Source organism: Apium graveolens, chromosome 8 (genome assembly GCF_009905375.1).
Source record: "Apium graveolens cultivar Ventura chromosome 8, ASM990537v1, whole genome shotgun sequence".
NCBI lineage: Eukaryota > Viridiplantae > Streptophyta > Magnoliopsida > Apiales > Apiaceae > Apium > Apium graveolens.
Window position 1 is genome coordinate 145,818,301 of NC_133654.1, and position 17,582 is coordinate 145,835,882.

The following is a 17,582-nucleotide window of genomic DNA, read 5'->3' on the forward strand; positions in this document are numbered from 1 at the left end:
TTCTAGGGTTGGCAGGATACTATAGAAGGTTCGTCAAGGATTTTTCGAAAATCGCCACGCCATTGACCAAGTTAACCAGAAAGAATCAGAAGTTCGAATGGAGTGCAGAATGTGAGGATAGCTTTCACGAGTTGAAACAGAGATTGGTAACCGCTCCGGTGTTAGTACTACCAGATGATCAAGGGAACTTTGTAATTTTCAGCGACGCTTCACATAAGGGTTTGGGTTGTGTGTTAATGCAACACGGTAAAGTGATCGCATATGTGTCAAGACAGTTGAAACCGCATGAGTTAAAGTACCCGACGCATGACTTGGAACTAGCCGCCATAGTGTTCGCACTTAAGATTTGGAGACATTACCTCTACGGAGAGAAGTGTGAAATCTACACGGATCACAAGAGTTTAAAGTACATTTTCACTCAGAAGGAGCTCAATATGAGGCAGAGGAGATGGCTGGAATTGATCGAGGACTATGACTGCTCGATAAATTACCATCCTGGAAAGGCGAATGTAGTGGCTGATGCTCTGAGTAGGAAGAAGAGACTGAATATGATGATAACATCAAAAGAGTTATCTGAAGAAATCGAGAGATTTGAACTGGAACTTTGTGCTTGCGGAAAAGCTGAGGAAGTTTGTCGTGCAATGACCTTTCAGCCAACACTAGTGGAAAAGATAAAGAAGTGTCAAAAAGAAGTAACGGAGAAAGAGAAGAATCAGTTATCTGAAGAGGAGATTAATACTCAAAGGGATGAGCAAGGGATACTAAGGTTTTCTTCCAGAATTTGGATTCCTCATGTACCTGAATTAAGGAATGAGATCCTCCACGAAGCCCACAATTCGAAATTTTCAATCCACCCGGGAAGTATCAAGATGTATCGAGACTTAAAGAAGAACTTTTGGTGGCCAAATATGAAGCGAGACGTGGCAGAATGGGTTGCGGAGTGTTATACTTATCAGAAAGTGAAGGCAGAACATCAACGACCAAGCGGATTAATTCAGCCCCTGAAGATTCCAGAATGGAAATGGGAAAATATCGCTATAGACTTTATAGTAGGACTACCGCGAACGAAATCCGGACATGACGCAATATGGGTTATAATTGATCGTCTTACGAAGTCGGCGCATTTCTTTCCAATAAATGAGAAGTCGTCACTGGACAAGTTGGTTCATCTATATGTGCGTGAAATCGTACTAAGACATGGAGTACTCGTATCAATAGTTTCAGACAGAGATCCCCGCTTTAACTCGAGATTCTGGAAGCAATTTTAGGAATGTCTTGGCACGAAGTTGAATATGAGCACGACATACCACCCGCAGACTGATGGCCAGAGTGAAAGGACAATTCAAACAATCGAAGACATGTTGCGCAGTTGTGCAATCGATTTTGCAGGAAGTTGGGACGACCACTTGCCGTTGATTGAATTCTCTTACAACAATAGCTATCATTCCAGTATCGGCATGCCACCATACGAAGCTTTGTACGGGCGAAAATGTAGATCACCAACAAGTTGGGATGAAGTAGGAGATGGAAGGATTCTCGGCTCGGAATTGGTACAACAGCTGCATGATTCAGTCAAGTTAATTCAGAAAAGGTTGCTTGCTGCTCAAGATAGACAATGGAAGTATGCGGATCCAGCGCGTAAGGATGTTCAATTCCAAATTGGCGAAGCTGTTTTGTTGAAGGTGTCACCTAGAAAAGGGTTGTCTAGATTTGGCAAGAAAGGAAAGTTAGCACCTAGATACATAGGTCCTTTTGAAATTTTGAGTCAAGTAGGGAAGGTGGCCTACGAGTTGGCCTTACCACCTCAGTATCAGCACGTGCATAATGCGTTCCATGTGTCATTGCTTAAGAAGTATAATCCTGACGCTAGTCATGTGATAGATTATGAACCTGTAGAAATTCAGGCAGACCTGTCATTTGTGGAGCAACCGGTTAAAATACTAGACTGGCAAGAGAAGAGCCTTAGAAATAAGTCAGTAAAGTTAGTAAAAGTGCTTTGGAGGAACCCTAAGGTCGAAGAATCGACTTGGGAGTTAGAGTCTGATATGCGTTTCCGGTATCCTCATCTGTTCTCTTAGATTCTAGGGACAGAATCTCTTAAGGGGGAGAGGATGTTACAACCGGCATTTCCGTGTAATATTAATTATAAAATTTGGTGTAATTATAAAGCCGAATGCCAATATATTCAGCTACTGTATGCTTGTGTGAATGAGAATATCTGCGTCTTAAATTTTCGATATGTGGTATATGATTTTTCAAATCAAAAGTTTAATTATTTCTTTCATTTTTTATTTATAAGGAATATCTTAAACCTTGAATAAATATCTTTTTAAAGTTATTTGTTCACAAAATTCAAAAGTAGTTTTATAAAATTTCTAAAAATCCAAGTTATTTTATGGTATAAATTTTATAATTTTTGAACTTGTATTTTATTTTATAAAAATAAATTTTTATAAATTTTAGTTGTCATATTTAGCAAATTACAAGAAAGCCCTTGCATGCAAACCACCCTTTCATTCTTTTCAAGGACAAAGAGGACAATTCCAACCCCACTAACTCTTATTTTACTAGCCAAATTCCTTCTTTACCCTTGCATGCAAAATGAACCAAGTATAAGTGGAGGGATAGTCTTGTCAATTCTCATTCCCACTCATTTTTGTCAAATCAAAAACCATAAAACAAGCAAGTGCCATGATCATTTCACACTCCACACACCACCACACTCTTTCTTCCCTCCCTCCCCCCTCTCACTCTCGGCCCTCCTCTCCCTCCTCTCAGGTTTTCAGCCGAGACCAACCCCCTCCCCATTTTATTCATTCCTCCACCAAGTTTCCACCTTCTATACAAGTAAATGTTACTTCCCATACCATGATCACATATATTCCAAAGAGTTTGGAGTAAAAAGTTCAAGTTTTAAAGTTGCATGTTAAGGTTCTAGTTGAAACTCAAAGTACAACCTTGATTCTTGTGAGTTTAGGGTTGTTTTTGAGAGGACTACAAGGAATGGATAAGTGCCAAGTCTTGAGAAGGAAACTCTTGATGATTAAATGGCCATTCCCTTCCATTTCATTTGGACATGACCATAGGGGAGCCGAATGAATGGTCCTTAAGACTATTCTTGTTGCTTTGTTCAATTTTTGCATGTTTATATGATAATGGCTTGAATTTTATGGTGAAAATTTGATGAAACTCCTTGCATTCTAAGTGATCATCTAGATATAGCTCATACTAGGCTTGCATGTAAATTTCTTGGTAAAACATATTTAGAAAACATGTTGTTTGGCTTGCAAAACTTGAAGACATGCATGCATGTGGATTTCTCTTAGAATGTTATAAGATTTTGATCATTTGGAAAGATTTTATTAGTGAGCTTTAATTTCAGTAGAAATAAGGTGTTAATATTGATTAATGCTCCTTGATGCATGGTAATAATTCGTGATTATCTTTCATAAAAATGCATATCTTGTTGTTTCAAAAGCATGAAGATTTGTGAATTGTGAAATGTGGTTTCTTTTGTTTTGTCATAATTGTACCTTAGGTAAGGATGATCTACACCAAAATTATTTTGAGTATAAGGGAGTTAGTTCAGTAGATCACCATGTTTAAGTCTTGGTTTGGGTATTGGGTTGTTGGTAGTTGAGTTTGTCAAGTCAAAACCTTGGAGAAAGGAGAGTTATAGTTTCTGCAGAAAATCAGTTTAGTACCCTGAGGTTTAGAGTGAGTTTGGACCATGTCATTGATGTGCACTTTGAGGCCCAAGCCACCAAAAGTTAGTATTGGGAATATATAAAATGTTTTAGGTGTTGATTGGAGGTTTGCATATCATTTGGTTAGGTGCACAAGTAGAATAACAAAATCTGTCCAGCAGGGGATAGTTTTGTTACAACTTAAAATAGGGAGATTTGACCATGTCATGGGTAGGCCCTCATTAGGCCCTGTTGGGCCGTAGTTAGAGGGAGTGTCAGAGAAGTTTTTCCAACCATAGTTCATAGGATATGAGTTAGAACCATGTGTCACAAGTTAATTCAAGTCAGGGGGTTTTCTGCTGTTAGGGCGAAAACACGCACTAATATTCACGCAAGTATACGCGTTCGCAAGTAATATAGAATACTTTCTAGTTCGTTCCCTCAGAGACTCAGACTAAGTTATTGTCTAATTAAACTCACTCACCAATGTATGATTACTTCTCAATGTTAAGATAACACTTAAAATTGTTGATCAAATATTAACTATAATTAACTACTTAATTAACCACTTAACTAACACTTCAAATTATCAATAATAAAACACTCATGAGATCACAACTTCATTATTACTTCCTTCTATAGCCATTGTTATTACCTTTAGCATGTGACAGTGATGATATTAATCGAATAACACGAAACTGATAAAAGCCAACTTTCATTGTACTAATACCATTCTACCAAGCATCCACAATTAAGATAGAAGTTGAATAGTCATCAATTATGTTAAGTTCCTATATGTCTACAGAAATTGACAACACAACGATTTAAGCACAAGTTATTCCGTTGATTACATAGGGCAAATAAAACTGTTAGAGTTACCCACTAATCATGCACAACGTACATGAACCTATGCTAGCATGGCAAGTTCTAAATCTCAAGATCCACCGTCGCTTCACAAGAGATTAACACCCTATCCTATATGTTCGCGACGCACATAAGACCAATACGCGCAACCAATACTAGATATCATGCAATCATCACACACTAAAGTATTAAACAATTAACTAAAGAATTCCATAATAAATCCGTTGTAACCCCATGATCACGATTAGCCCATAATAGAACTTATCGCCATCATGGGTTCATATGAAATCATGATAAACAAACACAAGAAAATAATAACTAAACTAATTATATTAAAACAGAGTACGTCACAAGAGTAAATAAGTCAAAGCAAGAAAACTAGCATCCAACATTACAACGAAACAAGAATCACAAGAATATATGCTTCCTCTTCGTTGCGGTGTGCTAAATCGGTCTTCTTCCTTATCTCCTTCGCTTCTTGCGTAAAACACAATCTAAAACATAATCTCCTTAATACTCTCTATGAAAACGTCTCAAATCTACCTATATAATAGTCCCATAAAACTCAGATTGCATAGAAGTTGGAAGCCACACAGAAGTAGAAGTCTGAAATAATTCAGCTTTTTCCCCGACCTTGCGCGGCCGCTCAGCATTTCTGCGCGGGCGCGCAGGCTGCTGCGCGGCCGCTCAGCATTGCTGCGCGGGCGCGCAGGACCCTACTGGAAAATTCCAAGCTTGCTCCGTTTCTTCGCCATAATCTGCCCATTCCTTTCCTCTCGCAATGGTGAACACATGCCAAGGCTTATTCTTGATGATTCCTCCCCCGAAATGCAACTAATACCCTGAAATGCATAAACACTAGAAAAACGCATTAAATACACAAAATACTTGATTTCAAGACACCAATTTAAGCCATTTTAAGATGTTCTAAGTGGTATAAAATGACACTTATCATCTGCACAGAAAAACAGGGGAACCTTGGACTTTTAGCTTAGGCCCAAGAAGGCCCAAGCCAGGCCCTTGAGCCACATCAAGTTTGTGAGATGCCCTTAGGTCAGGAGAGTCTTGTGTAAAAGTTTTGAAGGAAAACTTATAGTTTAAGAGTGTCTAATGCACTCAAGAAACCATAGTTGTCATTCTGAAATTTGCATCAGTGAGCACTTTCACTTATCACATAGTTTTAGAACATTTAGGAGTGAGATTTAGGTTGACCACCATAGTTGTAAGATAGTATAAGGTCAGTAGAGCAAAAGGCACAAGTGAGGGTCAATAGGTTTTGGATAGTTTAGTAAAGGTACATCGAGTTAGGAAGCCAAAATTTGAAGACTTTGTCTAGTTTAGCGACCAAGTGACTTAAGTTGTGAGTCGAGATCATCCAAGCCTAGTGTTGCATTATGGTGTATATGGTGTTATTTGGTATTAATATATGATATGTGATTATGTGGAAATGTGTGTACATTTGTAATTTAAAAGTGAATATAAAATTAAGTGCATATAGGCCTAAGTGTCATCCGTGTTTAATTTCGGGTTGTAAATGCAATCTATATGAAAATGCAACGATCCCCCTTACTACAATTAACCAACCAAATTGTCACATCTCAACGAATGCAGTTAGACATCTAAAGATCAATAAACTCATGCAATCGGACAAACAGCCAGAAACGTGGTGTGTGCAAATGCTTAACAGATATGCTTCGGAACTAGACCAATTACTATGACTAGACTATCCTCAAGGCAATCCTATGATTATACAAAGAATAAAAATTCTAGGCACAAAGTGATATACAACACTACAAGAACTCTGGAGCTTACTACGGAATTGTGCTTTTTATTTACAACTCAAATGCTTATTTGACCGTGCAATGAGTGAGGTCCACAAAAGACTTATACAATGGTATCCATGTAACGAGCGTTAGGTTAGCGGATCCCAGACTCTAAAAGCCTTAGGTCACTAGGCACAAAGTCCCCTAAGAACTTAATAACTCGAATACCAAAGAGCCCACTCTTGATCAATTATGCAGAATTTTTTTTTTTTTTTTTTTTAACTTCTGAGCAAGTGCGTTTTGCTCCATCTTACTCAACCCTAGACTACTCGCAACATAAGCGAGCCGGCTACTAGCCATTTGACGCCTAGCCACAACTAGCAACAACTTCCATATTTTTTTCTCCAATTTTTTTTTTCTTTTTCATGTTTTTATCACTAAGAACCTATAATCGAATTCTAAGCATAATAAATAGATTGACCTTGAAAACAACCAAATCATAACAACAATCTAGCCCTTACGCATTCTTTAAGACTCAGTGGACTTACAATTGTTTCTAGCATGCATATCAACCTACACAACTTAATATCACTTTAATGCTATCACTACACTCGCATCAATATCACAATTCAGTCGATAAATCATTGCAAAAGGGATCATAGTAAATGCATGAGCTACATGACATTCATAAAAAAAAAAACTATATGGCATAAATTATGCAACTATATGAACTAACTATCATGAATATGCAACTGAATAACACACACACAATATTCCTTTAACTACCACCCCCAAACTAAAAATCTTCACTTTCCTCAGTGAAAGTAGTAGAAAGGAACACAGGGTATACCTACTCGGAGTCATCATCATCCTCACCCTCAGCGGGTGGAGTATCAGGCGGCGGGTATACAGAGTCCTCACCAAAAACTGGCCACTGGATATCAGCTCCAAGGCCTCGAAAAGCAGTCCCTAACGTAAGGGTGAGCTCCTGAGCAAACCTACTCTGCGTCTCATACATGGCATCCATCCGCCGTGAAAGCCTCCTATACTGGGCATCACCCATCCCAGCACCCTTCTGAGCTCTCGACGAACCAGCCTCACCACGCCCTGGCCTGGCCATAGTAGCACCTCGTGCTGGACGCCCTCCTGGAAGACGATAACCCATCCCATGCTCCTCAGGCTCACCACCGGTCCACTCCTGCATCCCATTCAGAGTGCCATAATCTATCGGAGCTGCTGGCAACTGCAACTGCTCATGAGCCAGCCAGTTCACTCCCACTGCTCGGCATAGCTTCGTAACCGTGGATGCATAAGGGATGTTCATATGCTTTGCTCCCCTCAAAAACTTCAGAATTCCTTGGTAGATAAACTCACCAAGGTCCACATAGTATTCCTCATTCAGAATTCCCCACAACAGCTGTGCTCTCTCAACTGTTCATGGCGATCGCCGGAAAGTGACGATACTCATTATTGGCTGGACTGCGGTTCCAAACTGTGCCCGGTCGACAGAGAGTCACATAAATCAAATCCAAGTCAAAATCCTCAGCAGTCTTTTCATTCCAGTTCTCCTCCTCGGGCTTCCTCTCTCGCTGTCCAATCACACGGCGAATCGCCGCAGGATGATAATCAACCGTCAGCCCACGGACTACAGAAAACCCATTCTTTTCAGCCTTCGCGTTCGCGAAGAACTCATGAACAACGCTCATCGGTACTGCTTCGGGTGACTCACAAAAAGCTATCCACCCCTTCTCTGCAATTATGGGCAACAACTCACCATCCCTCCCTGATGGTAAAAACCGCCTCTCCTTCAGAATCGGCTTCCCCAACAGCCTAGTGTACTCCTCCTCCGCAGCTCTGTCAGTTAACCGAGGCCTTGCAGCAGTGACCCTCGATGAATCAGCAGTAGGAACTGTGCTGCTGCTGTCAATAGTGCGTGCTCTCTTGGGTGCCATTGATTCGTGAATAGAAGTGTGTAAGAACTAATTTTTGGTGTTTGTGAGAGGGTTTAAGTGTAGGAAGTTTTGTGGGAGATATGTAGGATAGGTGTATGTATATATAGGGTGTGGATTAGATTAAGGTTTGGGAATTAAGGGATAAAATCATGGGGTAGTGGGAACAATTTGTGGGTTTATGGGCTAAAACTATTTTTGTGTTTTTATATATATATTTTTTTTCTCTGAACTGCAAAAAATTTTCTGGAACTCGACCCCTGCGCGGCCGCTCAGCATTTCAGCGCGGGCGCGCAGCAAGCTGCGCGGCCGCTCAGCCTAGCTGCGCGGGCGCGCAGAGGGTCTCTGGAATTTTTTTTTAACCCCTGTTTTCTGATTTTTTTGTGTTTTTGGATAGGTTATTAACTTCTAAGGGTTCCTGTAACAACAATTCATGGGTTGCCTCCCACGCAGTGCTTCTTTTTCGTCATTAGCTTGACGTTCCGTACCTTTCTCAAGTAGTCAACAAAATGGCACTAACCACCTCTCGGTTTGCCATGTCCCCATAGTAGTGCTTCAACCGCTGACCGTTAACCTTGAATGCTTGGTCCGAATCATTCTCAAAAATTTCCACCGCTCCATGTGGAAACACAGTTTTGACAATAAAAGGTCCAGACCACATTGATTTCAACTTCCCAGGAAAAAGTCGGAGCCGAGAGTTGAATAAAAGAACTTGTTGCCCTGGCACAAATAACTTAGGATGTAGCTTCCTATCGTGCCACCTCTTCACCTTTTCCTTATACATTTTGTTATTCTCGTACGCTTGAAGTCGAAATTCATCAAGTTCATTAAGCTGAAGCATTCTTTTCTTACCAGCTGCATCTAAATCCAGGTTCAATTTCTTCAATGCCCAGTAGGCCTTATGCTCAAGCTCCGCTGGTAGATGACATCCCTTACCGTACACCAACTGAAACGGTGACATCCCTAGTGGAGTTTTGTATGCTGTTCTGTAAGCCCAAACAGCTTCATCGAGCTTTAAAGACCAATCCTTCCTTGACGGACAAACAACCTTCTCTAGAATGCGCTTTATCTCTCTGTTAGACACTTCCGCTTGACCATTTGTTTGCGGATGATAGGCAGTAGCTACTCGATGATTCACATTATAACGCTGCATCATAGAAGTGAACTTACGATTGCAAAAATGCGATCCTTCATCACTTATGATTACCCGAGGCGTTCCAAACCTTGTGAAAATTTGCTTGTGAAGAAAATTTAGTACTACCTTTACATTATTTGTCGGTAAAGCTTTAACTTCGACCCATTTTGAGACATAATCGACTGCCAGCAAGATGTACTGATTATTGCAAGACGAGATAAAATGCCCCATGAAATCGATTCCCCACACATCAAAGACCTCGACTTCAAGCATCACATTTAATGGCATCTCATCCTTCCTTGACAAATTTCCCACTCTTTGGCAACGATCACACCTTAAAACAAACTGATGAGCATCCTTGAACAAAGTAGGCCAGAAAAAACCTGCTTGCAGAATACGAGCTGCCGTCTTCTCACCTCCATAGTGTCCACCATAAACCGTGGAATGGCAGTCTCGTAATATCCCCTCCGTCTCACAGAACGGGATACATCTCCTGATGATCTGGTCAGCTCCCTGTCTAAACAAATATGGTTCATCCCACATATACCACTTCACCTCATGCAGAAACTTCTTCTTTTGCGCGGATGTCAAATTAAGAGGCATTATATTGCTGACAAGATAGTTTACAATATCTGCAAACCATGGTTCTTCCTCCTGAATTGCAAACAACTGCTCATCCGGAAAAGATTCATTGATTAACGTCCTATCTTGTGAAGTAGAATCGGGATTCTCCAACCTAGAGAGATGGTCAGCTACTTGATTCTCGGTACCTTTTCTATCTTTGATCTCTAACTCAAATTCCTGAAGTAAAAGCACCCAACGAATGAGTCTCGGCATCGAATCCTTCTTAGAAACCAAATAGCGAATAGCTGCATGATCAGTGAATACTGTTACTTTCGTACCAAGCAGATAAGATCGAAATTTCTCAAAGCCAAAGACTATAGCCAAAAGCTCCTTCTCAGTAGTGGTGTAGTTCAATTGGGCACCATTTAAAGTCTTACTCGCATAGTAGACCACATGGAAGAGATTTTTCTTGCGCTGTCCCAGAACTGCACCTATCGCATAATCACTCACATCACACATCATCTCAAACGGTTCTGTCCAATCTGGTGCTGTAATAACTGGTGCAGTGATCAAACTCTTCTTGAGAGTCTCGAATGCTGCCAAACATTCATCATCAAATTTGAAAGGCACATCTTTCTCAAGCAAATTGCACAACGGCTTAGATATCTTTGAAAAGTCCTTGATGAATCGCCGATAAAAACCCGTATGACCAAGAAAACTACGGATTCCTTTCACAAAATTGGGTGGGGGAAGATTTTCAATGACTCCCACCTTGGCCTTGTCCACGTCCAGACCCTTGCTAGAGACCTTACGCCCAAGGATAATGCCTTCACGCACCATAAAATGACATTTCTCCCAATTAAGCACCAAATTAGTTTCCACGCATCTTTTGAGTACGGAGCGCAGATTATTCAAACATTCATCATATGAGTGTCCAAAGACGGAGAAGTCATCCATGAACACTTCGACGTTATTTCCAATCATGTCAGAGAATATAGCCATCATGCATTTCTGAAAGGTGGTCGGGGCGCCACATAACACAAACGAAACTCTACGAAAAGCAAATGTGCCAAATGGACAAGTGAAGGTAGTCTTTTCCTGGTCCTCTGGTGCAATACAAATCTGATTATACCCGGAATAACCATCCAGAAGACAAAAATACTCATGTCCCGCCAATCTGTCAAACATTTGATCAATAAATGGAAGAGGAAAGTGATCCTTCCTTGTGGCTTTGTTCAATTTCCTATAATCCATGCATACTCTCCATCCTGTAACTGTTCGAGTAGGGATGAGCTCATTCTTTTCATTTGCGACCACAGTGATACCTCCTTTCTTAGGAACACATTGTACAGGGCTCACCCACGAGCTGTCAGAAATAGGATAAATGATGCCTGCATCTAGCCATTTCAGAATTTCTTTCTTCACCACCTCCTTCATGATGAGATTCAGTCTTCGTTGCTGTTCCACAGTTGGCTTACTACCTTCCTCTAGCAGAATTTTATGCATACAATATGAAGGACTTATCCCCTTGATGTCTGCTATGGTCCATCCTATAGCCGATTTAAATTCTCTCAAAATCCTTAAGAGCTTGTCTTCCTCACTACCTAAAAGGTCAGCTGAAATAATAACAGGTAACGTAGATGAATCACCTAAAAAAGCATACCTCAAGTGTTCAGGTAGTGGTTTGAGCTCCAAGGTAGGTGCTTCCTCTATTGATGGTTTGAGCTTCCCTTCAGCATTCTTAAGGTCAGAAGTACCAAGAGATTCAAATGGTATGTCCAGCTTTCGCTTCCAGGGAGAAGCGTTCAGATATTGTAATTGCTCGTTGCTATCTTCATCATCACTGTCAAATTCCCCCACTAAGGCCTTTTCCAAAGCATCATACATTAGCATGTGCTCGAGTTCCGAAGTAACCGCGGAATCAATCACATCCACTTTTAAGCACTCCTCATCTTCTGTAGGGAATTTCATTGCCTTGAATACGTTGAAAGTCACATCCTGATCTTGGACCCGCATAGTAAGTTCCCCTTTTTGCACATCTATCAAGGTACGGCCAGTAGCCAAGAAAGGCCTCCCCAAGATTATGGGAATCTTCTTATCTTCCTTAAAATCCAGAATAACAAAATCTGCTAGAAAGAAGAGCTTATCCACCTTGACGAGCACATCCTCAACTATGCCCCTTGGGTAAGTAATGGAACGGTCCGCCAATTGTAGCGACATGTATGTGGGTTTTGGATTAGGCAGATCCAGCTTTTTAAAGATCGACAAGGGCATCAGATTAATGCTTGCTCCCAAATCACAAAGGCACTTGTCAAAAGTTAGATTGCCAATGGTGCAAGGAATGGTGAAGCTTCCTGGATCTTTCAGTTTTGGTGGTAACTTTTGTTGCAGAACCGCGCTGCATTCTTCCGTGAGAGCAACGGTTTCAAGGTCATCCAGTTTCACCTTCCTTGAAAGAATAGTCTTCATAAACTTCGCATAACTAGGCATTTGTTCCAGAGCCTCAGCGAAAGGTATATTGATGTGAAGTTTCTTGAACACCTCCAGAAACTTCCCGAACTGTCTATCCAGCTTTTGTTGCTGCAATCTCTTAGGAAAAGGTGGTGGAGGATAGAGTTGTTTCTCCCCTGTATTAGCCTCAGGTAGAGTGTGTTCAACAGTAGTCTTCTTTGGTTCCGCCACTTTCTCCTTTTGCTTAGATTCTTCATCTCTAACATCAGCTTCGACTTCTTTTGCCTTTTCAGCATCAGCTACTTTTCCAGACCTTAAGGTAATAGCCTTGACTTGCTCTTTAGCTTCCTTCCTGCCTGGTACTTCCGTGTCACTGGGAAGAGTGCCAGGTTGACGATTGAGCACTACATTGGCTAATTGACCGATTTGATTTTCCAAGGTCTTGATAGAAACCGCCTGACTCTTGCACAACAGCTTAAGTTCCTCAAAATCAGCACTAGTAGGTGCAGCTGCACTTCCCTGTTGAGGATATGATTGCCTTGTAGCATACTGCTGTGGTTGCTGGAATCCAGGTGGGTTAAACGGTTTACTTACTCCTTGCTGATATGTTGGCTGAATAGCATTCTGATTATTACCCCAACTAAAATTTGGATGATTTCTGTTATTAGGATGATAGGTCGCTGGCACAGACTGCTGTTGTCGCTGATAATTATTCACATACTGAACAGATTCGTTGACAAGAGAACACTGATCCGTAGCATGAGAACCTGCACAAAGCTCACAAACCATAGCTATTTGATTAACTCCATACGTAGCCAGAGAATCAACCTTCATTGATAGCGCTTGGAGCTGGGCTGCAATAGCGGTGGCTGCATCAACTTCCAGAATACCTGCGACCTTTCCTGACATCATCCTCTGAGTTGGGTTTTGATGCTCATTTGCAGCCATTGTCTCTATAAGATTATACGCCTCAGTATAGCTTTTAGCCCATAAGGCTCCTCCAGCTGCTGCATCGAGCATGGGCCGAGATTGGGCCCCCAAACCATTATAAAAACCAGTGATTACCATCCAATCCGGCATTCCATGATGTGGACATTTTCTCAACATTTCCTTGTAGCGTTCTCAAGCCTCGCACATAGATTCTGTAGGTTGCTGCGCAAACTGAGTAAGAGCACTCCTCATAGCAGCAGTCTTTGCCATTGGATAAAACTTCACCAGAAACTTTTGCGCAAGATCTTGCCACGTAGTGATGGACCCAGCTGGTTCAGAATGTAACCAGTCTTTAGCCTTATCCCTCAGTGAGAATGGGAAAAGCCTCAACTTGATAGCCTCATCAGGCACGCCATTATACTTAAAAGTGCTGCAGATCTCGACAAAATTTCTTATGTGCATGTTGGGGTCTTCAGTTGCCGCTCCTCCAAAAGAAACAGAATTCTGCACCATCTGAATAGTGCCCGGCTTGATTTCAAAGGTGTTAGCTTGAATAGCCGGATGAAGGATGCTTGACTGAATATCATCAATTTTAGGCCGAGAAAAATCCATAAGAGCTGGATCAGCTTGAACAATACGATCTCCCATGTTTACTGGTTCTTTCTGCTCAGCGCATGAATCTGAATCCTCAAAATCTAACTTCTCCGGAATATCAAGAACTGCGTTTGTCTCCTCAGAGTCCTCTTGCGAGCACGAGAACGAGTTTGCATAAATGCTTGCTAAAGTACCTGAAACACAACCGAAAAGAGTAAGTAACTACTACGTCCTAATCACTGAGTCCTAATGACCAATGATGGTAAGTACATAAACTAAACAAATACGCCGAGTCCCCGGCAGCGGCGCCAAAAACTTGTTAGGGCGAAAACACGCATTAATATTCACGCAAGTATACGCGTTCGCAAGTAATATAGAATACTTTCTAGTTCGTTCCCTCAGAGACTCAGACTAAGTTATTGTCTAATTAAACTCACTCACCAATGTATGATTACTTCTCAATGTTAAGATAACACTTAAAATTGTTGATCAAATATTAACTATAATTAACTACTTAATTAAAACACTTCAAATTATCAATAATAAAACACTCATGAGATTACAACTTCATTATTACTTCCTTCTATAGCCATTGTTATTACCTTTAGCATGTGACAGTGATGATATTAATCGAATAACACGAAACTGATAAAAGCCAACTTTCATTATACCAATACCATTCTACCAAGCATCCACAATTAAGATAGAAGTTGAATAGTCATCAATTATGTTGAGTTCCTATATGTCTACAGAAATTGACAACACAACGATTTAAGCACAAGTTATTCCGTTGATTACATAGGGCAAATAAAACTGTTAGAGTTACCCACTAATCATGCACAACGTACATGAACCTATGCTAGCATGGCAAGTTCTAAATCTCAAGATCCACCGTCGCTTCACAAGAGATTAACACCCTATCCTATATGTTCGCGACGCACATAAGACAAATACGCGCAACCAATACTAGATATCATGCAATCATCACACACTAAAGTATTAAACAATTAACTAAAGAATTCCATAATAAATCCGTTGTAACCCCATGATCACGATTAGCCCATAATAGAACTTATCGCCATCATGGGTTCATATGAAATCATGATAAACAAACACAAGAAAATAATAACTAAACTAATTATATTAAAACAGAGTACGTCACAAGAGTAAATAAGTCAAAGCAAGAAAACTAGCATCCAACGTTACAACGAAACAAGAATCACAAGAATATATGCTTCCTCTTCGTTGCGATGTGCTAAATTGGTCTTCTTCCTTATCTCCTTCGCTTCTTGCGTAAAACACAATCTAAAACATAATCTCCTTAATACTCTCTATGAAAACGTCTCAAATCTACCTATATAATAGTCCCATAAAACTCAGATTACATAGAAGTTGGAAGCCACACAGAAGTAGAAGTCTGAAATAATTCAGCTTTTTCCCCGACCTTGCACGGCCGCTCAGCATTTCTGCGCGGGCGCGCAGGCTGCTGCGCGGCCGCTCAGCATTGCTGCGCGGGCGCGCAGGACCCTACTGGAAAATTCCAAGCTTGCTCCGTTTCTTCGCCGTAATCTGCCCATTCCTTTCCTCTCGCAATGGTGAACACATGCCAAGGCTTATTCTTGATGATTCCTCCCCCGAAATACAACTAATACCCTGAAATGCATAAACACTAGAAAAACGCATTAAATACACAAAATACTTGATTTCAAGACACCAATTTAAGCCATTTTAAGACGTTCTAAGTGGTATAAAATGACACTTATCATCTGCACAGAAAAACAGGGGAACCTTGGACTTTTAGCTTAGGCCCAAGAAGGCCCAAGCTAGGCCCTTGAGCCACATCAAGTTTGTGAGATGCCCTTAGGTCAGGAGAGTCTTGTGTAAAAGTTTTGAAGGAAAACTTGTAGTTTAAGAGTGTCTAATGCACTCAAGAAACCATAGTTGTCATTCTGAAATTTGCATCAGTGAGCACTTTCACTTATCACATAGTTTTAGAACATTTAGGAGTGAGATTTAGGTTGACCACCATAGTTGTAAGATAGTATAAGGTCAGTAGAGCAAAAGGCACAAGTGAGGGTCAATAGGTTTTGGATAGTTTAGTAAAGGTACATCGAGTTAGGAAGCCAAAATTTGAAGACTTTGTCTAGTTTAGCGACCAAGTGACTTAAGTTGTGAGTCGAGATCATCCAAGCCTAGTGTTGCATTATGGTGTATATGGTGTTATTTGGTATTAATATATGATATGTGATTATGTGGAAATGTGTGTACATTTGTAATTTAAAAGTGAATATAAAATTAAGTGCATATAGGCCTAAGTGTCATCCGTGTTTAATTTCGGGTTGTAAATAGGTTAAGTTGGTGAGAATATATTATAATGAGGATTAATATTATTTATGTAGGATCTCCAAACGAGGGAAAACTTGCCATAAAGGTCGAGTGAAGCTCCTGTTGCTTCTACCAGTCAGACCAGACCAGCCTTTCTCAAGGCAAGTGATTCAACTTGACCTTCGTATTTACTGCTAATAGTTCATACATTGCTACAACTATCCTGTGTCATTTGATATATTAAATGAAGCGTATCTTATGTTTATCTTTAAATTATATAGAGATTCCATGAAGCCTCGAGTACGTATTGCAAGTAGTTCAAAAGTCTTTTCATGATAGTTGAATTCCATGATAAAATAAAGAGTTGTTATAATATTTGATTGATCCTCTTGATTAACATGCTAATGATTCCTAAGTATTAATATCTCACCCTGAAACTTGAACCCCTATAGAACCTTACCTTGAACTCTGATAGTCAGATACTTACCAACGTGATTCCTCATTGATTGATACCCTCTTTCTTATCCTAAAGCTTGGCAATTCTGATATATCCTGAGTTAAAGATCATTTCTGCATACCCTAACACCCTTAGTATTCATGAAGCTTACCTTCTTGATGATCCAACACTTGAACCTTGATGAGAAACCATTGCTTAAAGCCCAATTTGGCATTACCCTTTTTATAATATCCAATAGCCTCACTAAATCCCCTTGTCCAATCTTTGATATATGAAAACCATTCAATTACTTGAATAGAGTATAGTTTTATGAATCATGGCCGTGATATTCAGTACCTTATTTCCCGTGTTTCGAGTTGATCTATAATTCCTTGATAAAAATGTTTACTGTAAAAAGAGATTTTTGTTATAATTCGGCATCAGTTTTGAAATAAATAGAATGTGGGTTTTCATTCCCAAAGGGGGATAAATGTTTTCTTGAATGGTGGATCTGGACTGAGACGCGAGTCTTTTCCACACTTATATTAGGCTTAAAAGTTGCCTAGGGATTCCCATTAATATTTTAGAACCCAGCAAGGTTCGGGATTACTTCGCGGCTGATCACCGGCTGTAATCCGTAGCGTCATAAAATGATTTTGATTAAGTCATGATTTTGAAATTGTTTTGATAAAAGCAAAAAAAAAATGATGCCATCACCCATAGTTTATTCCCTCGTTGTCATTGGTTATGTCTTTCCATTGTCATTCTTTAATGTATATCTCGATTTATGTTTTGTATCGTACTGTTAGCACTTGTTAAACATTTGGCTCACTCCTTGCTTTACCCTGATATTACAGCTAGCAGCTATGGTTAGATTCAAGTAGA

General features: G+C 40.2%; 1 non-coding gene across 1 annotated transcript; it reads left to right on the forward strand.

The window, feature by feature from the left end:
- Positions 1–13,490: 13,490 nt before the first annotated feature.
- LOC141681724 (small nucleolar RNA R71) lies at positions 13,491–13,597 on the forward strand. The gene has a single exon (XR_012559150.1). It is a non-coding gene; the product is annotated as a small nucleolar RNA R71 (small nucleolar RNA).
- Positions 13,598–17,582: the final 3,985 nt, after the last annotated feature.